This window comes from Pteronotus mesoamericanus, unplaced genomic scaffold (assembly GCF_021234165.1).
Source record: "Pteronotus mesoamericanus isolate MK-2021 breed Mesoamerican mustached bat unplaced genomic scaffold, CSHL_Meso_final scaffold_85, whole genome shotgun sequence".
Lineage (NCBI taxonomy): Eukaryota > Metazoa > Chordata > Mammalia > Chiroptera > Mormoopidae > Pteronotus > Pteronotus mesoamericanus.
In genome coordinates, this window is record NW_026555329.1 from 5,251,146 (window position 1) to 5,272,067 (window position 20,922).

The 20,922-nt window shown below is 38.2% G+C and overlaps 1 protein-coding gene across 3 annotated transcripts in view; it reads left to right on the top strand.

Annotated features, from left to right (window-relative positions):
* HYCC1 (hyccin PI4KA lipid kinase complex subunit 1) overlaps positions 1-20,922 on the top strand; it is a 75,419-nt gene that overhangs the window by 12,509 nt on the left and 41,988 nt on the right. For 2 of the 3 annotated variants that reach the window (XM_054564418.1, XM_054564421.1), the window contains exon 1: positions 3,886-4,090. The exons of the other annotated variant lie outside the window; for it this stretch is intronic. The gene's annotated coding sequence lies outside the window, so the exon portion shown is untranslated. Of the gene's footprint in view, positions 1-3,885; positions 4,091-20,922 lie in introns of those variants that run through there. 3 annotated transcript variants of the gene reach the window in all.

A 20,922-nucleotide genomic window follows, 5' to 3' on the forward strand; every position in this document is an offset into this window, starting at 1 on the left:
TTATAGTTAACAATACTGTATCAAATATGGGAAAATTGCTAAGAGTAGATCTTAGATGTTTTCACCACACACATATACAGACATACACAGAAAGGAAAAATGAGGCGATAGATGTGTTACGTAACCTTATTAATCATTTCAACATATATATATCAAATTATCAAATTGTATACCTTGAACCTACACAATATTATATATCAATTATATCTCAATAAAGCTGGAAAAATATTTATTTTACCTCGCTATTTTCTGGCTGATTATAATAGAAATATATTTGAACTAAATTTCCTTGAAGTTCCTGAAATTTAATATTATAGAAAAAATGTTCATGCTTTAAAATGTTCAACATTTTAATAAACCTATTTGCAAGAAGGTAAATGCTTTTTAATAGTTAATGTAGAATTGTGTTTACAGCTATCAAAGGCTAGCAAAGATGGGTAGGGGAAGTCTGGAATATGCTGACTTTAATAATGTAGGCAAAAAGCATTTCCCTTTTAAAACAGAATGTTCTCAGGCATTTTCCTCATGCTTTGTTTCTAAAATATTAGTAGTTATATGTAATGGTTAACTGCAGATTGTTATTGTTGAAAATTATTTTTATATGCACAAATAGCGATAAAAAGGAGATTGGATTATAAAAATAAAATTGTGTTTTGGTTTTACTCTAGAGGAAAGACAATTTACTCTATATCATCTCACCACTGCAAAACAGGAAGTGAAGTCAGGCAGTCAACTGCTTCCTGTCTTCTTGCACAAAGGAAACAGATATGTAAATATACTAGGCAAACTTCAGTTCTCTTTCCACTTAATCCATCCCGTGTACGGTCCTGATTTGCCATTACTAAAATGTTATGCTGTCATTTCTACGTTCTTAACCCTGGGTGTATGTTAGAATCACATACAGGCCCCACCCCCAATTTTCTGGTTTATTTGGTGTGAGTGTGGTTTGGGTATTTATATTTTGAAAAGACATCCTAAGTAACTCTATGAAGCTGCTGGGGAAAAGGACAGAACCTGAACATTGGGATTTGCGTTCAAGGAGCCTATTTTCTATCCCCAGCCTAGCTTGCAGGCTCTGGCCAGCCGGAATGGCTTCTGGTGCCCTCTGTCTATTGCTTGTGCTTCTCCTCTTCTGTTCCTTTTCCCAGCATTCCAAGAGGTTCTTCTTCACACGTTTCCGCCCCCTCCCCCCGCCAATTCAAATTCCTGTCCCTTTTTCAAGACCGGGATCAATATTACCTCCTTTATGAAGCTTTCTCTGACTGCCTTTGACTACAACGCTTGCTCTCTCTATGGAACCCACACAGCAGTTATTGCCTAGGAAATCATCTGAATACTAAATCAGTCATGCACTGCTTTGTGCCATCTCTTCTATTGTTGTGTTGAATGATTAATCTTTGCTTAACTTTTTACCTGTTATCCAGCTACGTATCTTGGAAGCTTCTAGCATTCCTTTGTATCCTTGTCAAGCTGAATGCCTTGCACAGTGCAGAAAGTCAGTATTTGCCCTTCCCTTCCAGTCCTACTTCCACAGGTGTGGCTCAGGCCTTCATCTCTCCTGGAGTTTTGCCCTGGTCCTAATGGGTCTTCCTGATACTAAACTCTCTGGCTCTTTAAATCAGGCCAACACATGGCTCACATGGATAACAGCCAGTGAAACTGATTGTGTATATGTACTCCTCTGTTCACTCTTGCTCTCTCCCTGTTTTATGAGCTAGCTAGCTGACCCTTTCTTTGGCTTTCTTTCTCTTTTTGGCCCCTAACTCTCCTACCCTCTATTCTGCCAGGACTTGATAGCAGAATTCAATTTCTCTGGTTTTGACTACTTGCATTCTCTAAGATGTCAGGGTATAACACACTTTTGACATCTTCCTGTCCTTGTCCTTTCGGTGAACACTTCCCCTGTCCAGGTTCTGGCCCAGCTGACCTAAATTATCCTGCCTATCCTTCACCAATACCCTGTTCTGATCTGTCAAGATTCCTCTCAAAGAGAACAGATGTTCTCTACACTAGCTTTAGGATTTTCAATCTTTCAAAGAAAAATGATTGTGTTGTCCACAGGATTAAAAGATTCTGTTGGTCCCTCATTGCCTGTAGAATGAAGTCTAAATCTAAGCTGTCCGATATGGGAGTTATTAAAATTCAAATAAAAATGGAGTTCTTCAGCTATACCGTATTTCAAGTACTTGATAGTCACATGCGGTTAGTGGTTATCACATTGGACAACACAAATATAGAACATTTCTGTCTTTGCAGAAAGCTCTGTTGGACATGCTCATCTCAATACCTTAGTGTAGCTAGTGAGGCCTTTTACAATCATCTCTACTTTTTCTTCTAACGTAATTTTTGGCTGTTACCTACCTTTCAGCCCTACGCATTTTTTCAATGTTCTCCAACCACTCGGTGCCCTTTTACAACTTCATGCCTCTGAACATGATGTTTTCTCTCCCTGAAATGCCCTTTTACTTTTTACTCTGGCAAACTCCTACCTACTTGTTAAGATCCAATTCAAACATCACCTTCCTTGTGAAGTTCCCTGACTTTCTTAAACACAATAATTTCTTCCCGTGTTGTTCTCTTTGCTCTTTGAACCCAGGTCTGTTGCCCTTATCACTGTGTTTTGTTATTATTTGCCAATAATCCTGTCTATGCTCTTGGAAGGGTGATCCTATCGGATTGTTCTATAGATCTCCCGTAATGATTACCTGAAATTGTTTGCTTGGTGCCCTTTTGATATGAGGTAATACATTTTCTTTTCTTTTTTTAAAAAAATATTTGTTTATTTTAGAGCGAGGGGGAGGGAGGGAGAAAGAGAGGGAGCAAAACATTGATGTGAGAGAGAAACATAAATTGGTTTCCTTTTGTATGTGCCTGACAGAGACTGAACTCGCAACCTAGGTACATGCCCCCACCAGGAATTGAACCAAAAACCATTTGCCTTGCAAGACAATACCCAACCAACTGAGCCATACTGGTCAGGGCAAGTTATATATTTTCATGTTTATGTGCAGCATGTTTGAAAAGATCACCAGTTGCTTTAGAAACCTTTCCTCTTTCTAGCAAGAACCTGGAATGACTTTGTCTTCCTGGGTGAAGGTCCACTTTTCTTCTAATGGATTCTGATTGGATTTGAGAGGGATGTGGTAGGTAGAGTTGACAAGGTCAAAAACAGAGGGAGTATATGTAGGAGCTGGCTCAGGTGTGCTCAGGTTCCAGTTGTTATACAAAATAATGTGTGTGGGTGGAGAGTAGAGAGGGAAGATTAAAAAAAAAAACAAAACCCCACAAAACCCCGAATAAACAAAGAAAAAACAGGTCATGGAGATAAAACTGGGAAATTGTATTTGACTTTTCCTAGTCTAAGGCCAAAGGCAACGATATAATAAAGTGGGAAGAGTTTTTATTACCATTTTGCAGAAAGGTACATTTTTTTCCCTCTTATAGTTTGATAGATTTTGATAAATCCTTGTGTCTCGACTTCCTGGGAAGTAAATCCTTCTGATCAAGGAATTAAAATCAGTTAGTTTCTCTTCTGTGATTATGGTTAGAATCATTCCGAAAAGCTTGTTTTCTTCTGAGAGTGCCATAAATTCTAATGACTCACAGTCTACGAGACCTTCACTGATCATTATTGCCTAGCCTGCACCGCAAATCTTACGGTCAATCATCTTCCCTTGGGCGCTCCGACCACGCCTGCTGCTGAGACCACGCCCACCTAAGTCGCTCTCCCTCCCACCTCACGGATCCTCCCCAGACACAGCAGAGAAAGATTATCATTGGTGGAGAAGTTGTCCTGGTCCCGCCCCTGGCGACGGCAATTGGCCAAATTGGCGTGGGGAGGTGGTGGTTGGCTGTCTGGGGACGGGTCCTTAGTCGTGCCTGTCAGAGTGGCTGGCGGCAGTGGCGGCTCTCGGAGCTGGGTTGTCAGTCAGGGAGCGGAGGGGGAAGATGGCTCGTCTGGACCCGTTTTGCTAGGAAGAAGGGGGGCAGGTGCTGCTGCTACCCGGGAAAAGGCAGAGCAGACGCCGTCGCTGTCTCTGCGAGCCAGACAAGTCGAAGTTCTGGAGGTGGAGCTCAGGGAGCCACTCTGGTGAGTCCGGTCGAGCGACCCAAGGCGGGCCCCCGAGGCGGTCGACAACTGATAACTTTTTTGTCAGGGAGGAGCCGGGGTGAGGCGGCGGCTGGGAGGGGGCCCGGACTTTGTTGCCCGGGCGGCGGCCTCGTTTGGGGTAACGGCTCCCGCGCGAGGCGACGCGGGGGAGGCGGGGGCGTCACGGGTCTCGGGCCGCGCGGAGCTGGGTGAGTGGGCTGCGGTCAGCGGCTGCTCGTCCTGAAGTTGGTTGCAGCCTTCCTGCCGCTGCCGCTGCTGCTGCTGCTGCCTGGGTGGCCGCAGCTTTGTGCACGCGGACTCGGGTCTTTTCTTCTTTCCAGCGAGGAGCGGTCCAGACCCCGGGCGTGACCCGGGTGCCACCGCCTCAGGGGGCCCGGCCGCCCCTCTGCAGGGTCGATGTGGGGTGGGAGCCCCTCACCCCCACTCCACGGCGGCTGATGCTCGGGTCCGACCCCTCCCATCCCTTCCTCCCGGTCCAGCGAGGCTGCCACTCTTGGTCCGGTCTAGTGGCCAAAATGGTCACCGTCGACCCCCCTCGTTGTTTGAAAGCTTTCGCCTCGGGCTTTGGTCCACTCCCCCCCCCCCCGCCTCGACCCCCGACCCCCGCAGAACATAGAGATTCCAAAAGCAGCCACGATTCTTTCCTTGGTTATTACACTAGATGTCCTCTTCAGCACTTGCCTCCTTCTTCTTATGAGTTACTGCTCTCCCGAGGCTGATCTTACTTAACATGCTCGAGAATCGTCTGGGTTTTGTCTGGAAATTGTTGCATTTAAAGACCCCAAGTCTGCATGCTTCAGCCAACCTGGGTGTCCGCCCTTCGGGGTGCACGTGTGTGCTTTGCACACTGACAGGGCAGACATTTCTGAAAGGTTGTAATGTCGCCCTGGAGGCTTTGCCCGCACGGACTGGGCGCTCGGGGAGATCCGCTACCGCGCGCCCGCAGCCGCCGCGCTCCTCAGGTAGGGGGAGCTTTTTCCCCGGCAGCCGCTGCTGATCTGCGGGACCGCTCTACGGGCGGCGGGACCCTGCTGGCCTTTTGCAGATTATTTGTCCTTTGAGTCACACGTAGTTTTTGGAGCAGGTATTCTACCTCTTTGGTTCATGTAACGCTTCACAGTTTGAGATTTCCAGCTTTGAAACTCTTATCTGCATAAAGCCATAAAGGTCCGTGTAACCTTGAGTCAATGTTATAGTCCTGGGAGGCTTGTTTTCCTGAAGAACGTTCTCTTAACGTCCAAACTCTAATCCCTCACACCGCCCCCCACCCCCTTGGCCCCTCGCGCCAAACTTTGAAGCACTTTTTTTCTTTATGTTAGTACATTTTAAGTTTGCAAGATGAATCTTAATCCAAAGCACCATATTGTTAAAGTGCAGGGAAAAGCAAGAAAGAAAAAAAAAATAGGCTTTAGGATCGTCTTAGCCAATAGTAGCTTCGAAGTCAGTTATTCAAATAATTCATTTAAATAAAATGGCAAGGGGGAAAACCATCAAATATTTAGAAAGCAAAATCTGGGTTTGGCTTATTTTTTTATTTACTATGATTATGATTATTACCATAGAGGGATTATATACCCTCTTAGTTATCAACATTAACAGCCCCTGGATTTGGACATCCAGACGAGGCATTGGATAGGTCAGTGTTATTCCTGATATGTTTCCTTTCTTTGTTGTGTTCCTCTTTTCTGAGATCTGCTCTTGGTTGCATTTTCTTTTAGAGTTGTGTCATTTTGATAGTTTAAAAATGTCGTACAGTTAAGATATTTGACTTACTCAGGATCCTGTTGTCCGATACTTACTTTATAGTGAATATTAAGAAATCTTTAAATAATGTTAGTATCAAGACCATTTTTGGGGTTTCAAGTTTACATTTTGTAAGTAATTGAAATTATGTCAAACAAATTTATTTTGTACTGACTCAGGCTGAATAGGTACTAGGGATACGAGAATGAATATTATAGCTCTTGTTATCAAGGAACTTACTGTTTAATTTACAAGACAGATAAGTAAAGTAACAATTACAATACCATGTGGTAAGTATGATTAGAGATATGCCTAGCATAGTAAGGGAGCAGAGTAGGAGATGGCCAGCAGCTTGGTGAAAGCTGAGTCAGCAGCACACAGTAGAGTTTTGAAGTGATATAATTTTGCCAAGTGCAGGAAGTGAGTACTTTTCCAAGAGGAGAATATAGTAAGTGAGAAGGCAAGGAGGCATGAGAAACCATGACAATGTAGAGAAGTCATGGTCAATGACAAATCCAAAGTCAATAACATTGACATTGACAAGACTTGAATGCGTGGTGGAGTGTGAGAACAGTGAGGTGGCTCAGGGCCAGACCAGAGCCTTGTTACCTGGCTAAGGGGATGGGATTGAAGGTGATCAAGAAGAAGCCATTTCACGGATTTGTGTTTTAGACCATCAGTCTGCCAGAGTGAGGTAGAATCTGATAGGTCCTGTCACCTTTGGGGGAAAAGAAGGAGAAATCAGGACCCTGAGGATTTGGCTTGGTCTCGTTGCTTGGAAATGAATGGAGGGAAGATGATAAATTCTACTTTTGCTTTTTTTGAATTTGAGGAAGCTATCGAGAGCATTCAGGTGAAGATGTAGGTGTTTGGATCTATGGATGTGGAATTTATAAAGTAAATCAGGATTAGAGGGAAGATTGGGGTTAAACGGAAGCTGTATTGATTTGGTTATATTGAAATGACTCAGGGAAAGCCTTTAGTATGATGAAAGCACTCGCCAGAGAACAGACTGATAAAGAGCAGAAACAGGGAGAAGAATAGCGTGAAAGAGATAGAATAGTACTGTAGTAGTTAGAGAATGCTGTAAAGATCTGTCAAGTATGGTGAGCACTCCAGTGACCAGTGAGTTTGTCAGGAGTCTATCAGGGACTTTAACAAGTACTGTTTTACCTGAGTGGTGATTCAGAAACCAGTCTTCAGAGAAGTGAGAAAGAATGGATGATGATATAGTAGATATGCTTGAGTGAGGCATTTCAAGAAACCTGAAATAAAAAATTGAGAGAGGGGATAAAGGTAGCTATAGAGCAGCGGTTCTCAATCTTAGCTGCACATCTACAATCATCTGGGGAGCTTTAAAGGATCCCAATATCCAGGGAGAACCCCCATGCCAATTTGTGGGGTGGGGTGGGACCTAGACATCATTGTTTATTTCAACAGCTTTATTAAAGTATAATTTGCATTTAATAAACTACACATATTTAAAGTGTGCAGTTTATTTGACATGTTTACACTTGCAAAACCATCACCACAATCAAAATAATGAACATATTCATCACCTGAAAAATTTTCTCCTTTCTCTTTGTAATTTTTCCCTTTAATCCCCTGGAAACTACTGGTTTACTTTCTGTTACGAAAGAATAGTTGCACAGGTGTTTTAAAGTTCCCTGGGTAATTCCACTGTGTAGACATGTTGAAAACCACTGCAGAGGAATGTTTGTTTCTTTACATTGTTAAGAAAATCAAGAAGTAAGATATTCAGGAAGGATTAGCTATTTATTGGAACTAAGTTCCTGAGACAATAGAAGTGGATGGAATTTAGAGCTTTGACCAATAAGAAAGGAAGACAATTCTGGAAGCAATGTCTCTAACAAAGATTATGATGTTAAAGATAGTGTATTTGTTATCAGCATTGAGGCTGCCATCACATAGTATCAAGATTGGTACTTTCAAGTGCTAAAAGAATGTTAGAGAGCATCTTAATATTGTGAAAATGGATGCCCTTCAGAAAATCCCTTAAATAGATCCTGAGACCCCTGGCACCACCATGTAATGCTTTGTCATTTTCTTGGAGGGGAACAGATGGAATTAACAGTTTGGCTATTGCTTATTGTTGAGAACCAAGGACTGCCAGAGTCTTTTTGGCCCTCTTGAAGTTACACTGCATATTCGCACTGAGGAAAGAGAACATTTAACATTTGAAAATCTGTTTACAACATTTTTGCTCAGAAGAAATCCTGTTTGGTTGCCTCTTGGATGTATCCCTCTTAAAGACATTGGGGGAGAAAATTATTCCTCTATCTCCCAAATGAGACAGAGAAGAGTTGTGATTAGAAGAGTCAAAGGCCCATACTTTTTATACTGAGAAAGATAATACCCATATTCCCCCCATTCACTTTTTAGGAAAAAATTTCTGGCTCGTGATTTGGATGTAGCTAAAAGCTGAGCCTTACTGGTTCCGAGGTCCAGAGCTTGTTCCTTACTTTTGATTTTTACCTTTGATAGAAGGCTAAAAGCAGAATGGCTAATACCTAAATATTTTTTAATATTATACTTGATCATAAGTAAAGGTGGGGTGAAAACTTTTGTTTGATTATTTTTTAGAGTTCTACAAATTTCTTCCACTTCGAGATAATCACTATTAACACTTTGGAGAATATTCTTTTAGGTCCTTTTAATAGGTATTTACCTTTCTTTAACAAAAAGAAAACATATCGAATGTAGTTTATTTTTTTAATTTGCTGTTTTGTCACTATCTTATTTTTACTTAATAGAATGAATGCTTACTTGAGTCAATAAAATATTATTGGTTTACAGTGTAACATCATTTTAAATGTGTGGCTAATATTCCAGCAAATGGATTTACCATCATTTATTTAATCACCATTTCAGTTGTTGAAAATTTACTCTTTTTCCTGTAATTTTGAATGAATAATGTAACAGTTAGCTTCTTGATAGATTAATCATTGCCCATATCTTTATTTCCTTAGGATAAATTCTGAAGTCAAAAGTTATGCATATTTAAATTATTTTTAATAGATATTAATAGATTCCCTTACAGAAAGATATAATTAATATTCATATCTATTAATTGTTTTGAGAAAGCCAGCAACCTCACCATATTTTGCACTAGCAATTAAAAACTGCCATTTTGATATGAAAAGTTGGATCTTCTATAAATTTTATTTCATTATTAGTGACACTAAATATTTGTATTTTTGGTGACTTATTTGTTAGTGTACTTTGTTTATTAAGCTATTGAAGGTTTTTAAGAATTGAGCTATGAGAGCTCTTTGTGCAATATATAAAACTATTAGACTTTTGCCCAATTATATTGCGAATGATTTCTCCAGTTTGTCATTTGCATCCTAATTTCATTTTTGGTATACATTTTTCTTTTTTAACAGATTTTTAACATTTTTTAGTGCAGTTAAATCTATCAAATTTTCCTGTTATGGTATCTGTCTGTATTTAGAATGTATTTTAATGTAGAGTGGCAAGTCAATTATTTTAATACTGCTTATTAACAATTGTCTTTCCTCAGAGGTTTTAAATATCATTTTCATTATATAGCAAATCATGTATAGCTATATGATTTTTTTCTAAGCTTTTTATTCTGCTTCATTGGGATCTTTATTTTTTGATCCAGTAATTTCAAACTCCTAAGTATTGTAACTTTCAATAATTGTTAATATATCTTATTGTATGGTTGTGTGAATTCCTTTTATCTTTCCTAAGGATTTCCAGCATTTCTCATGTATTTATTTTTCCAATTTACCTTTAATTCAGTTTATTAAGATCTTAAAAGAACCCCATTGGAATTTCTAAATTAATTTTTTAAAGATAGTTGTGATATCTTTACAATATATTCATCATTTCTCCAAGTCATCTTTAATGACTCAGTGTTTTATAGTTTTCTTCATATGATTCTGCCTATCTTTAAAGTTAACTTTTGATATTTTAAAACTTTTTGTTGCTATTGTGAATGGAATCTCTTATCTGTTGTATTTTAAAGAGGGTTACATCTTCTGGGTGGAACATAGAAAAACTGGTGGCTTGTGTATACTCTTTTCTTACTGGTCATCTTATAAACTCTTAATTCTAATAGTTTTTATTGGATATTTGTAATAAGGCAATTATAGCATTGGAAATGATGATGATTTTATCTTCTTGCCAATACTTAATCCTTATTTTTTAAAATGATATTAACCAAAATGTCTAGGATAATGTTAAATAATAGTAGTAAATAATAAACATCTTTGGCTTGTTTCTCATTTAAATGAGAATGCTTTTAGGGCTTCACAGTTGTGTATTCTTTTTGAGAATTTTTTTAGCATGTTAAGAAAATAGACTCAGTTTCCTTTGTTTTGGAATTGAGATTAAATAGGAGTTCCCAGAATGGGAATGGGATAATATTTGTGTTATGCACTTTATATAATTCACATTTTAATTTATTGGGTATTCAAGATCAATTTGTATTCCTGAATTCTGTTTGGACCTTGTAAAGAATGTTAAGTGAAACACATTTAAGAGATCAAGGAGTTTTAGAAACAGTAGTTTTCCACTGTAGTTTACATATTCGCCATTGTGGAAGCTTGCATCAGGGTAGCCTTTTAGTAGTAAATGTTAAGTGATATTTGTTTTGTGTGTTTCTTGAACAAAGAGTCTTTTGTTCTGATGAACATTAGTTGCTTTCTCATATAAATGCATAAGGATTTATTCAGTTATTTGCACTAGATTTAATGAAAACATTGTATTTGAGTTTTTAAACTATTCTATGACAATTATTTGAGGTTGTAGAGTGACTTATAGGCTCGGAAATTTAAGAGAATAATATAATCCTTAAAAGTGTTAAAATTGCACATGCAATTATGTACTCAATTTTTATCTTTTTGAGCTCTTTTGTTTTTTTGCCACTTTAAATGTAAATAACAGTTAATTCAGTTAGGGTGTTGGTTCTAATCAACATTCACATACTGTACTTCCCTCCCCTGCACATGTGGGGCAGAAAAAGTTGCCAGTCTGGCCTCTTTAAACTTGCTAAGCACATATATACCATTTATCTAAATTTCAAGTTTCCCATTGATTTGTTAACCATAGATATTATGGTGGTGGACAGAGTGGCAACATAGCCCCCAAAACAGTACTCACTTTAGTAGTTTAAAAGAGGGAAATACTTTTTTGGGAAATTATGAAACTTCAAGTGGGTCCTGATAAAAGAATAGAGAAGAAGGTAGAAGTATTTTAGAAATGAGTAGAGGGAAAAACACCCATTAAGTAGGGAGGGTAGAACTGTGCAAATCAAATAGACTATTAGAGAAGTACAGAAAATCAGAAAGATGGTTACATGGGTGACAGAATAGTGAAGTCAGGAAAGTCTTCTTAGTATTAGAAAGGAAGGAAGCTTCAGAAAGGAAGACACTTGTGGCAAGGTTAAAGGAGTAAAAACGACTATTGAGAAAGAACCAATAGATTTATTTATAAGATCATGGAGAGTATAAGATAAGGACAGATATATCCTGTAAAGAGGGTTAAGGAATAAACTGGTGGTGAGATAATTGGAGGCAGTGACACCAAAATAGGCTACTAAATCAGAAAGTTAATCATAAAGAATAAATAAGGGTGGAAGTAACTGGTAGGCATCAGAATCTAATAAAGCCTCTCTCTCATCCTCCCTCTATCCCCTGTTTCAGGAATCATAAGATCCTAAAATGCATTCTCAATGGTCAAATTGATATTTTGTTAGTGATAATTAGAGCTTTCATTATTGACATCTATGGTGTGCCAGTGCTTTATTTGTATTATTTTTAATCCCTAAAACATTCCTGCAATGTAGATATTATCACCTATTTTTTAGAGTTAAGGAAACAGAGGCTTAGAAAGTTCAAGTAACTTCCTGGAATTTGGGAATGAGTTTTTGAACTATTTCATTGTATCATGTTGCTTCTTCTATTTATTGAGCTGTATTTATTTACTGGGGTTGGGTAGGGTTCTTGTAAAAGGACTAAAAGGTATGATTCCTCTCCTTATAGAAAGGAGTGGAAGAGAGATGTTAGGTATGCTCACTATACTTTGTGTTAGCTATATTTTCTATTTAAAATATTTTCTAAAATTATTCCTTCCAATAAGCTCCTCTACCATTTCTGTAATCTTTAATTTTTAACAATTTTATTTGAGGATGAGATATTATTTTTATCTATGATAATGATAGATTGAAGGGAAGAGTATGACAGGCCAAGAAAGGCAACATTCAGCAAAGTAAGAGTAAAACTTGTTTTTTTCACTATGAGAACTTCATATGTGTTATACAGTTTTAGATAGCACTTCAGAAAGGCCAGACTCTTCATGGAAATAATACTGAGCTGGTCACAAGACAGTAATTAGTGGAGACACTCTTTGTGCCTCCAGATTACAAAGTCCTAGAGTTTATTGTTATATATGATTTATTGAATTTGGTTCCACCAACCAGTAATTAGTTATTGGTGAAAGAGTCCAAGCAGATGTTTAGTTTTCTGCTATAGACCTCTTATTCAGAAACAGTGCATAATTGAAAAAGAAATAGTTAAACTACTTTAAGGATTAAACATTCTTACAGGACTTTCAAGTACTTTTGGAGGAACCAAGAGATAAATTTTTCCTGTACTTATTCTAGTTTCATATTCAGCTGCAAAGCAACATCTACGCTACATTTTGTTATATTAGTATAAGACTTAATATTATTGAAAACTTTATTTTAAAAATGATTTTATAATTCAGCCTCTGCTAAAACAAACAAATTGACTGTTACCCCAGTTAATATGAATCAACATGATCACACTTGAACTATTTATTTTTGCTTTAGTTAGTATAATTTTTTAAACCAAGAAAAGCAACCATTTTAATAAGATCTACTGAGTTTCTGATGGAGAAGAATCAAATAGAATTTTGTAGTACAAAATCTGTTGCTTTTGTTGGGGAGGAAAAATAATTTTTCTCCTACCCTTTAAAATTCTTCTGGCTGGATTAACACAAAACAGATTAACAGGAGAATAGCTAAGTTTATTATATATGTGCATACAGGACTTTCCTAAGAATATGAAACCTGAGGACAGATTAGGCAGCTAAGGCTTATATGCCAGCTTGAGCTAAAGAGAAGGGTAAGAGGTATGTGTGTGGTTTGGGACTTCAAAGGGGAGGAAGGCAATTCACCTGGAGATGGAAAAGCCAATGTTTGGTAGATAAATGTTTGCTGGGCCATCTTTAATAACAGGACACAGAGAGGACTTAGACCAAACAGGCCTTGCTAGGTTTCTCCTTGTCTTTTATATTTAGTTCCTATTAAGCTATAGTTATCTATGATGGTATGCCTCTCCCTGGAGAAGATCCTCTATCTAAATTCTTGCAGGCAGTTCGGTCAAAGATTTTTTCCCCTGAGTTTCTTGTTTCCTAAAAATGACCAACTTAAATAATCAGTACCCCAAAAGTCATATTTTGGGGTGGCAAACTTTGCTTCCTCTCTTCTGTTATTATGGCTTTAAAAGCACACAGTACCACCACTGTTTACTTGCATTTTCTCTTTGCACTCTCTCTTTGTTCCCACTATTTTCTAATTGAACATTTGAGCCTCTATTAGTAGACTTCATAATGGTCTCCTTCCGATTTACTAAAGGGCAGTGACTCGCCCTAAGATACCAACCCAACCTATCAGTCAGTTGGAGTTTGGTTCTGTGAACATTTTTCTCTTCCTTTGTCCTCAATATGTTAGAGCAGGGAAAATTGTCAGAATGCAAAAAGTGTGGGTAAGGGAAAATTTCTCCTTTCTCTGCTGGTTCTTTTTGTTGGTTAGATAATCAAAATGACATGAGACAGATTGACAAGAGAAAAATCAAGCTTAATTTTGTGTATGGGGACCCCATGTACATGAGAGAGTCAGAGACAGAAAGGGAAAGATGAGGTATATATGACATTCTGAATGAAGGATGAGGTAAGGCACCTAGGGGCTTCAGCAGAGAGGAAGATCATTGTAAGAGGATAAGAAGAGCAGATGATCAGTAATTAAGTTTTCCTTGCCATATACATAGGTCAAAAAGATGGTCTCTGATAATCACATATTATGGGCAAGGCACCTAATTTAAGTTCTAGGTAGTTGGGTTGTGGTGGGGGGCAGAAGTTTCTCTTGAGCCTGCAGTTTCTGTTGCCTTTCGCTCAAAATGATCCAAGGTGTTAGGGTGATTTGTTCTGAACTCTTCAAAAGATTTAAAGGAATTGCCCTGGCTGGTGTGGCTCAGTAGATTGAGTGCTGGCCTGTGAATCAAAGGGTTACAGGCTCGATTCCCAGCCTGGGGCACATGCCTGGGTTGCAGGCCAGGTCCCCAGCGATGTTTCTCTTCCTCTCTTTCTCCCTCTCTTCCCCTCCCTAAAAATAAATAAATAAAATCTTTTTTAAAAAAGGAATTAAAGTAGAGCTCTGCTTTGGGAAGTATATTTCTGTATGCTGTTATTTTTGGGAAAGAGCAAGGAAGAGGGGCAAATAATAGCAAAATGATTGTAATATAATATTTACATAGGGCTTTACATTGGACATTCCTCCTCATAGCATTTGTTTTTATTATTTTATTTGCTTATACCCTGATTTGCCTTGATTTGTTTCAAAATTAATTAAAGGACACTCAGACGCTCACTTCTGCTGTGTTTTTAGATTTGTCTCCCCAATAGATTGTGAATCCCTTAAGTCAGAGACTATGTCATGTTCAGTTTTGTAAACCCAGCATCTAGGACATAGTAGATTTAATAATTTATGAAAAAATGGTTGATCTTTAAGTACCTCTAGTACAAGAAAATAGAGTCAGATTAGTTGCTGTGATCCTAGTTTATTACAGTTTTGATGTTGTTAATGGGCTTCATTGTGTCCCTACCCCATTTATATATTGAAGTCATAATCCCCAGCATAATGTAATCATACTTGAAGATAGGTCTTTACAGAGGTAATTAAGCTAAAAAGAGGTAATTATGTTAGGCCCTAATCCAATTTGACTGCTGTGCTTATAAGAGAAAATTTGGACATGGCTTGCACATATGAAAGATGATGTGAAGGCCCAGGGAGAAGATGGCTATATGCCAAAGAGAAAGATCTGGAACAGATCTTTTATGGTTTTCAGCAGGAACCAACCCTGCTGACACCTTGATTTTGGACTTCTAGCTTCAGAACTCTGAGAAAATAAATTTCTGTTGTTTAGGTCACCCAGTCTGTGGTACTTTTTTAGAGTAACCCTAGAGAACTGATAGAGGTGGCTTGTGTACTTGGCTATAGCAAAATCCCAATCCCAAATAGCTTCAATTTGCCTATCCCCAAGGAATAGTTTGCCAAATTCAATGCCAAAACCTTGAAACTTGCATACTTCCCCCAGGCAAGACACGGGAGAGGGAAATTTGGATGGCTTACTGGAGAAAGTAATACCTAGTCATTTCCATCGCCCCCATCCCAAAACAGTCATTGGCAAGCAGCTGGCTAATTTTTTAGTTCAATTGAATTTGTTTGATTTGGCAAAGAGAAAATGTTTATGGGGTATTTGTGTTCTTAAGTGTTGAAGAGCCCCTGCCAAGATATCTAGTTGCTTTTTCAAAGTAGAAAATGTAAGAGGAAGACTAAATACAATACTTTTTATTATAATGTTCATTTGAACTAATTGCTTGTGCATAGTCTTGGCAACATTACTTTGCCTGTGTTATAATCAACAGGAGCAGAGCAGTGTGTCTTTTGGCTCATGTCTATTGCTTTGATAATTGCTATTCCCTCAGATCCGCAACCAGACATACTTAGTGGCCACAATCGTTTTCAGCATTTTTTTCATCGCATCCTTTAGCCATAAGCTAAATATACAAGGTTTGTCCAGAAGGTATCCAGCTATGTATTAGGAAAAATAGAGGCATTTATGGAAGAAGATACAAGATATAAGAACCACTGTCCATAGGACAATGATACCTCAGTCCCCTTCAAAGTAGGTACCTTGGGACCTTACATAGTTCTCCCAATTCCCATCATATTTTCCTGAATCTCATCGATGATCTGAAATCTCTTCCCTTTTTAAGGTGATTTGAGTTTTGGGAAAAGCCAGAAATTGCAGGGTGCCAAATCTGGTATGTAGGGGGGCTGAGTCACCTGGGTGATTTGATGTTTCTCCAAAAAACTCTGCACGAGACGTGATGCATGAGCCGGTGTGTTGTCGTGATGAAGCTGCCAATTACTAGGTGCCCATAGCTGCGGCCTTCTGGATCATCCAAGTAGTTTCCATGGAGGAATGTTCAAGCTTAACGCAAAGTTTGATGCTGATTAGTAGCTCTACTTGTTCAGCCATTTTGAATGTCATGACCACACAGTACACATGCTCACTCAATGGTGTCTACAGCCCCCACTGAGTAGTACAGTGAAGTTGTCGTTGTTTATGCATGTGCATTCTAGTCCACTCTCCTTGGCTGCCAGGTTATATCGATGTTGCACAAACCATTCTTGTTATATTTACAATAGCTGGACTTTTCTGGACAGGCCTTGTATATGCGATTTTTACCATTTGTTTCTTTTGGCCATTTTAAAATTGGGTCATATATTAAATAGTGCTGTGTTTAGCCAACTCTTTTATAGTGTTCTGAGATACTTTTCTGAAAGAGAAAAATTTTGAACATATACAAAAATTGGAGATTAGCATTGTGGTAGAATAGAAACTAACTGTCTGGCTGTTACCAAACCAAACCAGTGAGGGAGGTGGGATGGGGGTGGGGGTCCTGCTGCTCACCACCTACCAGGCAAATCTCCAAAGACGAAGTTCAGTGGAAAAGAAAGAAATATTTATTTAATGGCACGTTTTTAACTAAAGTATCTGGGTAACAAAAGTAGAAGGAAAGAAAAAGTCAGAGTGTATCTATTTAAATATTTGTCATTATAACTACTACATGGGTTTAAGAACTGAAAATAACACAAGACCAAAAATCTGTTCACAGAGCTATTATCACCAAGGTCTTTGGAAATAATGGCAAATTTCTGCCTCAAACTTGTTCCCTCTAAGGCACCCAAAGAAAAATCTCCAACACCTTCTGCCATCTCAGTTCAAGGTTACGCCGGGAGCCTCCTTTCCCACCCAAATGTATCATGAATGTAGGTGACTTAGCTGGTCTCCAGTTGCTGTCCAGCTTCAGGCATCTTTTGGAGTGTGTGCCCCAAGGCCTCTGCTCATAGGCCCGCGCTGGCTACCTGTGACAGGTCTGTCAGTGACCACTGACATGCCTCCCTGCCTGGGGGAGGGGAAATAACCGACTCCTTTTTGCTTTCCAGCATTTCAGAAGTCCTCTCCCAGAATCCCATTTGTGCCAAAAGCCAATGGGAGTTTCCAGCCTTCCAACCAATGAGGGCTGATGTCAGCCATATTTGCCTTTGGCCCTCTTCTGGCTGCTCTGTTGAGCAAGGGGGCTAAATCTCCAGTCACACATGCACAGCTCAGACCCTTTCATTTCCAGGAGGTGTGTCCCCCTGTTACAAGAGGGGACAGTTATTTATAATTAGCATGATTGTCTATCTAGAAAATTAAAGATAATGGATTGAAGAATTATTGGAAGTCTGAATAATTCAGTAAGGTGGGAAGAAATGACATAGTCAGAATACAGAGGAAAATGATGGCTTTCGTAAATACTTGTAATCAGTAATTATAATTACAAAAAACCCCAAAACATACAGTTTAATAAAAGAGAAGAGCTCATTTATAATAGCAACATAACTAAGCCCTGTCAGATAACAAAATGCACTTACAGCACAGACTGCTGGTTGCTCACAAATATTTTTTTTTCACTTCTTTCTTAGGAATAGAACCCAAATTTTTAGCTATGCATTACCCTGTGAAAGATTATTTTGCTTAGCCTCCCATGGTGCTGTATGTGGCCATTAACACTGAACTATGGCCAGTGACCTACATAAACTCCTTAGGAAGGAAGCCTCCTTATGGGGCATTCTTTGTCTTCCTTATCCTCTTTTCCGTAATGTGGGCAAGATAGCTACACACAGGAGAGAGTCAGAGACCTCACATACAGGAGCAGTTCAGGGACAGAAAATTAAAATGAGGTGTGTATGTATGTAGAGCATGATGAGCTAACAATGAGGTACAGATCCTTTGGGCTTCAAAGGATCATTACAGGACAATAAGAAGCGAAGTTCAGTAATTAGTAGTTTGCCCTGCCAGATTGATAGGTCAAGAAAGGCAATCTCTCATAATCTCTTATTATGGGCAATGCCCCTCGTTTGAATTCTTATGGTTAGTTAAACGGGTGGGGTGGAGGAACGAAGTTTCTCTTGAGTCCACAGAGTCTTGGTTGCCTTTAGCTCAGAATAATCTGAATACCACAGAGACACATCTTAGGGTGACTTGTTCTGAATCCCAACAGTTTCCTCCTCTGAAATGTCCTGAGAAGTATCATATTCCAGGAGTTGGGCTGATTGTTCCATATCTCATTAAACCAGTCTCAGTTTTGAGTATAGGTCGGTTCAGTTAAACAGTTGTTATTCATTTCAGGAAGTGGTGATGCAGGTGGGCTCCCAAAATTAGTCCTATGGTGCAAGCAATCAGGTATTTAATAAGAGGCATTTTAAAGAAACTAAAGAAAAACAAAAGTTAATGATTGGAGCAGACTATGATCTCAGTTTCTGAGTTCTAAAGGCAGCCAGTAGAGAAGATTTCCAGATGTCTGGCTTCAAGCATTTTCAGATGAAGTGAAGGCAGGCAGTGACAATAGATTTTTCTGGTTTGCCGTTTGAGTGTCTCTGGTGATTCTTCTGCAACAGGCATGAAGATTTGTCAATGCATGAGCTGTTTAGTGATTTCTCTGAGGTTTTTATCAAGTTGTCCCACTTTAGCTTGCATGGCTTTGAGACGAGCAGTTTTGGTTCTCAATGATTCCAACTCAAAGGATGGGAGAAAAATTGTAACTGTTAGTTTGGAGAGTCATAGAAGGTATTAGAGGAAACTAGAAGAATTCAGCATCCAGTCCTTTTTACAGGTAGAAAACAAAAAGCCTAAAAGATAACAAATAGCTCTAGAATCAAATAGCCACAGATATGTATTACTGAAACATAAATATTCTCTCTAAAATCATACTCATTTTGCTCAGGCTAGTGTGGCTCAGTTTGTTGGGTGTCATCCTCAAAGCAAAAGGTCAGTGGTTCAATTTCCGGTCAGGGCACATGCCGGGGCTGCAGGTGCTGTCCCCAGGCAGGGTGCCTGCAAGAGGCAACAAATAGATGTGTCTCTCTCACATCACTGTTTCTCTCCTTCCCTCTCTCCGTCCTTCCTCCTCTTTCTAAAAGTAAATAAATAAAATCTTTCAAAAAAAAAATGTACCTCCTTAATTCTCAGTAACTTGATGTAGTCTGGTTTTATTTGTGATAACTTTCCTAATTTACTAGGTAAAACAATGGATAAATACAAAAGAAAACTCATGTGAACTTATATTTACCGTTCTTCATTTTGCTTCACAATATGTATAACAGGATAAAAATACACAAATTCAGGGAAAAAGAAAAGGGTAAAAGTGTAAAATAAAACAACAGATAAGATTAATTCGGCCTACTTTTTCCATTTTTTTTTTTTCCCTCTGGACAGAGTTAGGGCCGAAACTTTGACTCCCATTTTATCACAGCCAAAGCAAAGAGAATCAGTTATGAGATTCACAGTATCCATAATATAAAAGCAAACCAGCTACTCTAAAGGACAGTTTTTCCTGGTACTGAAAACTGAAGATGTGAATTTTTTCCTGTGTTGGATATAAAAGGGGATAACATGGTCTAGTAGCATTTTCAGTAATGTTTTGGACATAGTTCCAAAATGCAGTTTTTCTGAGTGCACAGTTCTATGAAATCAGTATTATGGTAAAAATATGTGGTTTTCTGATTGTCTAACTTGATCCAAAGATAAAATTTACAATAAAAACAAATGCGCTATTTTTTATTCTAAAATATAGAATACGTATCTCTCAAGTAATTCACCATGAATGTATTCTTAACATTGTTTTTCATGGAAATTAGACAACAGAAACTTTAGAATTTATTTTTTAGCAAGAACCTTGTGTTCATTAAGGCATATCCACTATATACTTTGATAGCTGAGCAGAGGCTGTACGAGTGATATTCTTCAATAATAATATTTCACAATAATAATACTTCATTGCCAGATACTGTAATAAATTTTTTCTTTGCAATTTTTTGTTGAACTCGTGCAACAACCTCTTGAAAGTAGATACTGTGGTTATCCCTATTTCAGAGATGAAAAAAGGCGAATAACTTGCTCAAGGTCGTGCATTCAGTTTCTGGCAATTCAACCTCAGGTTCTCCTACCTGATAATGCTGATGAAAATTAAGAAGCCTAATGCAGGATTTGTACCTGAATTCAGAAGTTAGAAAATTCAGAGAGAGCCAAGATTTTTCCTCAAGAAACCATTTCTAAGGATGGGTGAAGAAAACTGCATTGTACTTTGACAGGTTTTGCATGAGATAAATTTATTTTGCACTTCCTTAGCTTCCTTTTTTCTAATTTATGCTTAAGTAATTCCAATATTCTGAATAACTATTGTTGAATATAGTCATTGTCTTGGATATTATCACTTTTACTTTTGTTTTATGAATATTAAGCTTTCAGGGAACCAAAGTTGCTTGCCTAGATAGTTATTCTTGTAAATAACTGCAATATAAGCAAATTAAATTACTCTAATGCCTTTTATAAGGTCAATTTTGCAGTTTTAAGAAAACTGCAATTTTCTGTAGTTTTCTTAAGATGCATGATGTATTTGAAATTATTTAACTGAAACTTGGAAAAAATGCCCAGTATATTTTGCAGCTGGCATTCCTGAAAGCTGAATGAAAATTGCAGAGCCAATTTCATATTATCATATTTATACTTTTGTCATAATTCTTCCATTTTAATGCTTGTTTGTTCACATCGGTTTTTAAATGAACCCAGTAATTTACATTTGAAATTGCTCTAATTTTACAAATAGGAAGTAATTAAAATTCATAGGTTTATTTTTATCTATAGTAATCTAACTATAAAGAAAAT